The sequence below is a fragment of the Cicer arietinum genome, chromosome 5, assembly GCF_000331145.2.
Source record: "Cicer arietinum cultivar CDC Frontier isolate Library 1 chromosome 5, Cicar.CDCFrontier_v2.0, whole genome shotgun sequence".
In the NCBI taxonomy this organism is placed as follows: Eukaryota; Viridiplantae; Streptophyta; class Magnoliopsida; order Fabales; family Fabaceae; genus Cicer; species Cicer arietinum.
The window spans coordinates 11310102-11321032 of record NC_021164.2 but is presented as its reverse complement, the minus strand read 5'-3'; positions in this window follow the sequence as shown (position 1 = coordinate 11321032).

Here is a 10931-nt window from a genome sequence, read left to right as displayed (position 1 = left end):
AAACGTTTTTAAAAAAGAACTTTTGCACAAAACTTTTGCATACTTTTCATAATCTTTGACGATCACTTGAAAAACACTTTTGACAGAAAAGTTTTTCACACACACACACACAAACATTCATAGCCCAAAAACACTTTTGTGTGAGAACCAAAAGTGTGATTTGAGTCAAATCTTTGTACATCTTTAATTCTTGAAAAACACAACTCTTTGTAAATAAAGGATTGGAAAATCCAGTTTAGAAACTGGTGGCGATCTTCGTTGATGTAGGATCATCAAGAAGGAGCTTCACTTGATCTTGTGTATGTTTGACGATTGACTGCAAGGATCAAGGGGTTGAGAAATAGAAGAGAGTTTGAGTTAGATAGATATGCTTCGAGGAAGCTGGACAAATCTGTAAAAGGGTCTCAATTCTTTCTATTGAAAAAAGGCTGAAATCCAGTTGGATTTCAGGACTGGATGTAGGCTGTCATACTGACAGCTGAACCAGGATAAATCTTGGTGCCATCTCTCTATCCCTTATCTCTTTACTTTTCATATTCATCTTGTATGCGATCTAATATTTCCGATGTGTACTTTGTGTATGAATCTTGCATAGTTAACATAGGAATTAAAATTGAACACGTTGGATTTGATCTTAATTCTCTTATTCTTAATCAAAAGAAGTCATATTTTTCCAACAATTGGCACCAGTCCTTGATTTTATCTAGACTTTTCGTGCAATTTTCGTACCACACAACAAAAATGGACTAAAATCTGTATTTTCGAACAAGACGATGGATAGTGTTTGAAAACTTACGAGGAAGCCGTAACACAATTATAAATTTAGGAGAAGAATGCTATAAGAGTTTCCTGGTCCTCGATTTCATCTAGACATTTCGGGCGATTTTCTTACTACCCGCCTAAAATGGACCGATATCCGTATTTTCGAACAAGATGATGGCTATTGTTTGATATCTGACGTGGAAACCGAAACACAATTATAAATTTAGAAGAAGAATGTTATAAGGGTCTCTCGATTCACGATTTCATCTGGACTACTTGGGCGATTTTAGTACCGCCCGACAAAAATGGACCGAAATCCGTATTTTCGAACAAGACGATGGATAGTGTTTGAAATCTGTCTCGGAACCTGAAACACAATTATAAATTTAAGAGAAGAATGATATAAGAGTCTCTTGGTCCTTGATTTCATTTGGACATTTCGGGAGATTTTTGTACCACCCGACTAAAATGGATCAATCCGTATTTTCGAACAAAATGATGGCTAGTGCTTGAAATCAGATCCGGAACCGAAACACAGTTATAAATTAAAAGAAGAATCCTATAAGGGACTATAGGTCCTCGATTTCATCTGAACTTTTCGGTCGAGTTTCTTACCCCTCGACAAAAATCGACCAAAATTTGTATATTCAAATCAGACAATGGATAGTGTATGAAATCTGACGCTGAACCTGAAACACTATTATACATTTAGGAGAAGATTGTTATAAGGGTCTCTCGGTCCTCGATTTTATTTAGAATTTTCAGGCGATTTTTGTACAACCCGACAAAAATGGACCGAAATCCATTTTATCGAACCAGACGATGGTGAGTTTTTTAAATCTGACGCGACACCTGAAATACTATTATAAATTTAGGAGAAGAATGCAATAAGGGTTCCTGGTGTTCGATTTCATTTGGAAATTTCGATCGATTTTCGTACGACCCGACAAAAATTAACGGAAATCTGTATTTTCAGACCAGACGATGGGTTGTATTAGAAATGTGACGCGGAACCCGATACACAGTTGTAAATTTAGGATAAGAATGCTATAAGAGTCTCCTAGTCCTCGATTACATCTGGACATTTCGGGAGATTTTCGTACCACTTGACTAAAATGAACTGATATCCGTATTTTCGAACAAGATGATGGCTAGTATTTGAAATCTGATGCGGAACTCGAATCACAGTTATAAATTTAGAAGAAGAATTCTATAAGGGTCTCTCGATCCTCGATTTCTTATGGACTTTTTGGGGGATTTTATTACTCCACGACAAAAATTGAGTAAAATCTGTATTTTTGGACCAAACGATCGCTAGTGTTTGAAATCTAACGCGGAACCCAAAATACTGTTATATATTAATGAGAAGAATGATATAAGGCTCGCTCAATCCTCGATTTCATCTGGACTTTTCGTGCAATTTTCGTACCACACGACAAAAATGGACCGAAATCCGTATTTTCAAACCCAAAACACTGTTATATATTTAGGAGAAGAATGTTGTAAGGGTCTCTCTGTCTTCGATTTCATTTGAACTTTTCGGGCGATTTTTGTACCACCCGACAAAAATGGACTAAAATCTGTATTTTCAGACCAGACGAGGGCTAGTGTTCCAAATTTGACGCTGAATCCAAAACACAGTTATAAATTTTAATGAAGAATGCTATACGGGTATCTCGATCCTCGATTTCATTTGGACTTTTCGGGCAATTTTCGTGCCACCCAACTAAAATGGACCAATATACGTATTTTCGAACAAGATGATGAATAGTGTTTGAAATCTGACGTGGAACCCGAAACACATTTATAAATTTAGACGAAGAATGCTATAAGCGTCTCTCGGTCCTCGATTTCATCTGGACTTTTCGGGCGATTTTCGTACCCTTTGACACTAATTGACCAATATCTGTATTTTCTGACCAGATGATGGCTAATGCTTGAAATCTGCACGGTACCTAAAACACTGTTATATATTTAGGAGAATAATGCTTTAAAGGTCTCCAGGTCTTCGATTTCATCTAGACTTTTTGGGAGATTTTCGTAACACACGATAAAAATGGACCGAAATCCATATTTTCGAACAAGACGATGGCTAGTGTTTGAAATCTTCCCCGGAACCCGAAACACGGTTATAAATTTAGAAGAAGAACCCTATAAGGGTATCTCGGTCCTCGATTTCATAAGGACTTTTCGGGCGAGTTTTGTACCCCTCAACAACAATTGACAAAAATATGCATTTCTGGACTAGAGGATGGCTAGTGTTTGAAATCTGACACGGAACCCGAAACACGGTTATATATTAAGGAGAAGAATGCTATAATGGATTCCCGGTCTCGATTTCATCTGGACTTTTCGGACGATTTTCGTACCACCAGACAAAAATTGAAAGAAACCTGTATTTTCGAACAAGACGATGGTTAGTGTTTGAAATCTGATGCGGAACACGAAACACAGTTATAAATTTAGGAGAAGAATGCTATAATGGATTCCCGGTCTCGATTTCATCTGGACTTTTCGGACGATTTTCGTACCACCAGACAAAAATTGAAAGAAACCTGTATTTTCGAACAAGACGATGGTTAGTGTTTGAAATCTGATGCGGAACACGAAACACAGTTATAAATTTAGGAGAAGAATTCTATAAGAGACTCATGGTCCTCGATTTCATTTGGACATTTCAGGCGATTCCGTACCACCCGACTAAAATGGACCGAAATTCGTATTTTCGAACAAGACGATGGCTAGTGTTTAAATCTGACGCGAAAACCGAAACATAGTTATAAATTTAGAAGAAGAATTCTATAAGGGTTTCCAGGTCAAAAATTCTAGTTTTGGACCTGACGGTTGCAAGTGTTTGAAATCTAATGTGGAACCCAAAACACTGTTATATATTAATGATAAGAATGATATAAGGCTCGCTCAATCCTCGATTTCATCTGGACTTTTCGTGCGATTTTTGTATCACACAACAAAAATTGACCAAACTCCGTATTTTTGAACCCGAAACACTGTTATATATTTAGGAGAATAGTGATGTAAGGGTCTCTCATTCATCGATTTCATATGGACTTTTAGGGCGATTTTTGTACAACCCGACAAAAATGGACTAAAATCTGTATTTTCAGACCAGACGAGGGCTAGTGTTACAAATTTGACGCGGAAACCAAAACACAGTTATAAATTTTGGAGAAGAATGCTATAATGGTCTCCCGGTTTCGATTTTCATTTGGACTTTTCGGGCAATTTTCATGCCACCCGACTAAAATGGACCGATATACGTATTTTTGAACAAGCTGATGAATAGTGTTTGGAATCTGACGTGGAACTCGTAACACATTTATAAATTTAGACGAAGAGTGCTATAAGGGTCTCTTAGTCCTCGATTTCATCATGACTTTTCGGGCGATTTTCGTAAATGGACCAATATCTGTATTTTCTGATCAAACGATGGCTAATGTTTGAAATCTGCACGGTACCTAAAACACTATTATATATATATGAGAGTCTCATGGTCCTCGATTTCATCTAGACACTTCGGGCAATTTTCGAACCAACCGACTAAGTGGGACGAAAATCCATATTTTCGAAAAAGATGATGGCTAGTGTTTGAAATTTTCTACGTAACCCGATACAAGGTTTTAAATTTAGAAGAAGTCTGTATTTTCGAACAAGACGATGGTCAGTATTTGAAATCTGACGTTGTGAAGATATTATCAGGACTTTTGTATCAAAACTAATGGTATTATATGGAATCTAAAACACATTTATGGATTTAGGAGAATAGTGCTTTAAAGTTCTCCAGGTCCTCGATTTCATCTGGACTTTTCGGGCGATTTTCGTACCATCCCACTAAAACGGACCGAATCCGTATTTTTGAACTAGACAATGGCTTGTGTTTGTATTTTGACGCGGAACCTGAAACACAATTATAAACTTTGGAGAAGAATGATATAAGGGACTCCCGGTCCTCGATTTCATCCAGACTTTTCGGGCAATGTTCGTACCACCCGACCAAAGTGGACAAAAATTCGTATTTTCGGACCAGACAATGGCTAGGATTTGAAATCTGAAAAGGAACCCGAAACACAGTTATAAATTTTGGAGAAGAATGATATAAGGGTCTCCACGTCCTCGATTTGATGTGGATTTTTCTGGCAATTTTCGTACCATCTGGCCAAAATATGCCAAAATCTGTATTTTCGGACCAGACGATGGCTAGTGTTTGAATTTTGATGTGGAACCCGAAACACAGTTATAAATTTTGGAGAAGAATGATATAAGGATCTCCCAGTCCTCGATTTCATCTAGACTTTTCGTTCGATTTTCGTACCTCCTAAATAAAATGGACCGAAATTCGTATTTTCGAACAAAACGATAGTTAGTGGTTGAAATCTGGCCCGAAACCCGAAACACAGTTATAAATTATGGAGAAGAATGCTATAAGGCTCTCCCGGTCTTCGATTTCATCTGGAATTTTTGGGCGATTTTCATACCACTTGACTAAAATAAACTTAAATTCGCATCTTCGAACAAGATTATGGCTTGTGTTTGAAATCTGACGCGTAACCTGAAACACAATTATAAATTTTGGAGAAGAATGCTATAAGAGTCTTCAGGTCCTCGATTTCATCTGGATTTTATGGACGATTTTCGTACCACCCGACTAAAATGGACGAAAATCTGTATTTTCAAACATAATGATGGTTTGTCTTTGGAATCTAACACGCAACCCGAAACACATTTATAAATTTTGGAGAAGAATGTTATAAGGTTCCCTCGTACACATGACAAAAATGGACCGAAATTCGTATTTTCGAACAAGACGATGGATAGTGTTTAAAATCTAACGCGGAACCGGAAACACAGTTATAAATTTTGGTGAAGAATGTTATAAGAGTCTCCTGGTCCTCGATTTCATCTAGACATTTCGGACAATTTTCTAACCAACCGACTAAGTGCGACGGAAATCCATATTTTCGAAAAAGACGATGGCTAGTGTTTTAAATTTTCTACGTAACCCGATACAAGGTTTTAAATTTAGAAGAAGAATGTATAAGGGTATCTCGGTCCTCGATTTCATATAGACATTTCGGGCGAGTTTCATACCCCTCAACAAAAATTGACAAAAATATGTATTTCCGGACTAGACGATGTCTAGTGTTTGAAATCTGACAAGGAACCCGAAACACGGTTATATATTAAGAAGAAGAATGCTATAAGGGTTTCCCGGTCCTCGACTTCATTTGTACTTTTGGATCGATTTTCGTAACACCTAACAAAAATGGACCGTAATCTGTATTTTCAGAGCAGAAGAGGGCTAGTGTTTAAATTTTGACGCGGAACTTGAAATATTGTTATAAATTTAGGAGAAGAATGCTATAATGGATTCCCGGTCTCGATTTCATCTGGACTTTTCAGGTGATTTTCTTACCACCAGACAAAACTTGAAAGAAATATGTATTTTCGATCAAGACGATGGTCAGTGTTTGAAATCTGACGTTGTGAAGATATTATCAGGACTTTTGTATCCAAACTAGTGGTATTATATGGAATCTAAAACACATTTATGGATTTAGGAGAATAGTGCTTTAAGGTTCTCCTGGTCCTTGATTTCATCTGGACTTTTCGGGCGATTTTCGTACCATCCCACTAAAACGAACCGAAATCCGTATTTTTGATCAAGACGATGGCTTGTGTTTGTATTTTGACGCGGAACCTGAAACAAAATTATAAACTTTGATGAAGAATGATATAAAGGACTCCCGGTCCTCGATTTCATCCGGACTTTTCGGGCAATGTTCGTACCACCCGACCAAAGTGGACATAAATTCGTATTTTCGGACCAGACAATGGCTAGGATTTGAAATCTGACACGGAACCCGAAACACAGTTATAAATTTTGGAGAAGAATGCTATAAGGGTCTCCACGTCCTCGATTTGATGTGGATTTTTCTGGCAATTTTCATACCATTTGGCCAAAATAAACCGAAATCCGTATTTTTCGGACCAGACCATGGCTAGTGCTTGAAATCTGAGGCAAAACCGGTCCTCGATTTCATCTAGTCTTTTTGGGAGATTTTCGTACCACCCGACAAAAATGGACCGAAATCCTTATTTTCGAACAAGACGATGGATAGTGTTTGAATTCTGACGCAGAAACCGAAACACAATTTTAAAATTTGGAGTAGAATGTTATAAGGGTCTCCTGGTCCTTGATTTCATCTGGACTTGTCGGTCGATTTTCGTACCCGTCGACAAAAATATGCCAAAATCTGTATTTTCGGACCAGACGATGGCTAGTGTTTGAATTTTGAGGTGGAACCCAAAACACAGTTATAAATTTTGGAGAAGAATGATATAAGGGTCTCCCATTCCTCGATTTCATCTAGACTTTCGTTCGATTTTTGTACCTCCTAAATCAAATGGACCGAAATTCGTATTTTCGAACAAAACGATAGTTACTATTTGAAATCTGGTCCGAAACCCGAAACACAGTTATAAATTATGGAGAAGAATGCTATAAGGGTCTCCTGGTCCTCGATTTCATCTGGAATTTGCCGGCGATTTTCATACCACTTGACAAAAATAGACCTAAATTCGTTTCTTTGTACAAGATTATGGCTAGTGTTTGAAATCTGACGCGTAACCTGAAACAGAATTATAAATTTTGGAGAAGAATGATATAAGGGTCTTCAGGTCCTCGATTTCATCTGGATTTTATGGACGATCTTCTTACCACTCGACTAAAATGGACCAAAATCTGTATTTTCAAATAGAATGATGGTTGGTCTTTGGAATCTGACACGCAACCCAAAACACATTTATAAATTTTGGAGAAGAATGTTATAAGAGTCTCTTAGTCCTTGATTTCGTTGGGACTTTTCAGGCGATTTTCGTACCACCAGACAAAAATGGACCGAAATCGAGTGGTACGAAAATTCGTACACATGACAAAAATGGACCGAAATTCGTATTTTTGAACAGGCAATGGATATTGTCTGAAATCTGTCGCGGAACCAGAAACATGGTTATAAATTTTAGAAAAGAATGGTATAAGGGTCTCTTGGTCCTTGATTTCGTCGGGACTTTTCGAGCTAATTTCGTACCACCCGACTTAAATGGACCAAAATATGTATTTCCGACCATGACGATGGCTAGTGTATGAAATCTGTCGTGGAACTCGAAAGAAAATTATAAATTAGAACAAAAATGATATAAGGGACTCTCAGTCTTCGATTTCATCTGGACGTTTCGGGTGATTTTCGTACCCCTCGACTAAAAAGGACCAAAATCAGTATTTTCAGACCAGACGATGGCTAGTGTTTGAGATCTGGCGCAGAACCGGAAACACAGTTATATATTTTGGAGAAGAATGCTATAAGGGTCTCCCGGTACTCGATTTCATTTGGACTTTTTGGGCAATTTTTGTACCACCCAACAAAAATGGACCATAGTCCGTAGTTTCGGACCAAATAATGGTTAGTGTTTGAAATATAAGCAAAGAACCCGAAACACAGTTATAAATTTAGGAGAAGAATGCTATAAGGGTCTCCTGGTCCTCGATTTCATCTAAATTTTTCAGGCGATTTTTGTATCACCAGACAAAAATCGACCGATGGGTAGTGGTTGAATTCTGATGCGGAACCCGAAACACAATAATAAATTATGGAGAAGAATGCTATAAGGGTTTTCTGGTGCTCGATTTCATCTGGTCTTTTCAGGCAATTTTTGTACCACCCGACAAAAATAGACCGAAAATCGAATTTTCGGACCAGACGATTGCTAATGTTTGACATCTGACGCGGAACCCGAAACACAGTTATAAATTTTGAAGAAGAATGCTATAATCGTTTTCCGGTCCTGGATTTGATATGGACTTTTCGGGTTATTTTCGTACCACCCGACTAAAATGGACCGATTAACAATTATAAATTTAGAAGAAGAATTCCATAAGGGCCATTTGGTCCCCGATTTCATTTGGACTTTTCAGGCGATTTTCGTACCCATCGATGGCCAATGTTTGACATTAGACGCGGAATCTGAAACATAGTTATAAATTCAGGAGAAGAATGCTATAAAAAGAGTCTTCTAGTCCTCGATTTCATATGGACTTTTCAGTATTTCATACTGAAACACAGTTATAAATTCAGTATTTGCAGACCAGGCAATGGCTAGTGTTTGAAATCTGGTGCGGAAACCAAGACACATTTATAAATTTTGAAGAAAAATGCTATAAGGGTCTCCCTATCCTCGATTTCATCTGGACTTTTCAAGCGATTTTCGTACCACCAAAAAAAAATGGACCAAAGTCCGTAGTTTCAGACGAAACGATGGTTAGTGTTTGAAATCTGTCGCAGAACCCGAAATAGAGTTATAAATGTAGGAGAAGAATTCTATAAGGGTCTCCTGGCCCTTGATTTCATTTGGTCTTTTCGGGAGATTTTGGTACCACCCGACAAAAATAGATCGAAAATCGTATTTTCAGACCACACGATGGCTAGTGTTTGAAATCTGGCGCGTAACCCGAAACATAGTTATATATTTTGGAGAAGAATGCTATAATGGTCTCCTAGTCCTCGATTTAATCTGGAGTTTTTGGGTGATTTTTGTACCACCCGACTAAAACGGATCGAAATCCGTATTTTCGAACAAGATGATAGCTAGTGTTTCAAATCTAACGCGGACCCGAAACACAGTTATAAATTTAGAACAAGAATTCTATAATGGTCTCCCGGTCCTCGATTTCATTTGGACTTTTCAGGCAACTTTCGTACACATCGACGATAATGGACCAACATCTGTATTTTCGGACTAGACGATGGCAAGTGTTTGAAATCTGGCACGGAACCCGAAACAAAGTTATAAATTCTAGGGAAGAATGGTATAATGGTCTTTCGGTCCTTAATTTCATTTGGACTTTCAGGCGACTTTCGTACCCCTCGAAAAAAATAGACCAGCATCTGTATTTTCGGACAAACGATGACTAGTGTTTTAATTCTGGCGCGAAACTTGAAACATAGTTATAAATATTAGAGAAGAATGTTATAAGAGTCTCTTAGTCCTTGATTTCATTGGGACTTTTCATGCGATTTTCGTACCACCTGACAAAAATGGACCGAAATCGGGTGGTACGAAAATTCCCGAATTCATCTAGGCTTTTCTTGCAATTTTTGTACCACTTGACAAAAATGGAACGAAATTTGTATTTTTAGACCAAATGATGGCTAATGTTCAAAATATGACCGAAAACACAATTATAAATTTAGGAGAAGAATGTTATTTAATTATCACATTATTTGACAACTCTATTTTATTAAATGTTATTATTATATTTGTTTTATAGTTTTACTAGATAAAGAAGATAACAATAACATATAATAAAATAGAGTTGTCAAATAAAGTAATAATTACATATTAATTTTACAACTCAATTTTGTTATATGCTATTATTATTTTCATTATTTAGTACAACTACAAAACGAAGATAATAATAACGTATAATAAAACAGAGTTGTCTAATATATATGAAATTATTAATTTATTTGATAATTATTTTTTATTATATGTTATTATTATTTTCATTTTAAAGTTTGACTGCATAACAAAGATAATAATAACAATTTAATAAAATAGAGTTATCAAATAAAGTAATAATTACATATTTATTTGACAACTCTGTTTAATTATATGTTATTATTATCTTCGTTTTGTGGTTGTACTAAATAACGAAAATAATAATAACAAATAAATATTATTTAATAAAAGAGTCTTTAGGGTTTGAAATCTGATTGCTAGGGTTTGAAAGTCTGATTGCTAGGGTTCGAAATCTAATTGCTATGGTTTAAAATCTGACTGCTAGGGTTTGAAATCTGATTGCTAGGGTTTGAAAATCGTACCAAACAACCAAAATGGACCAAAAACTGTATTTTCGGACCAGACGATGGCTAGTGTTTGAAATCTGATACGGAACCCGAAACACGATCTTAATTGTAGGAGAAGAATTCTATAAGAATCTTCCAAACCTCGACTTCATTTGGACTTCTTGGGCGATTATCGTACCGCTCGACAAAAATCTGTAATTTTGGACCAGAACATGGCTAGTCTTTGAAATCTGACGCAGAATTGAAAACACAGTTATTAATTTTGGAGTAGAATTCTAAAAGAGTCTT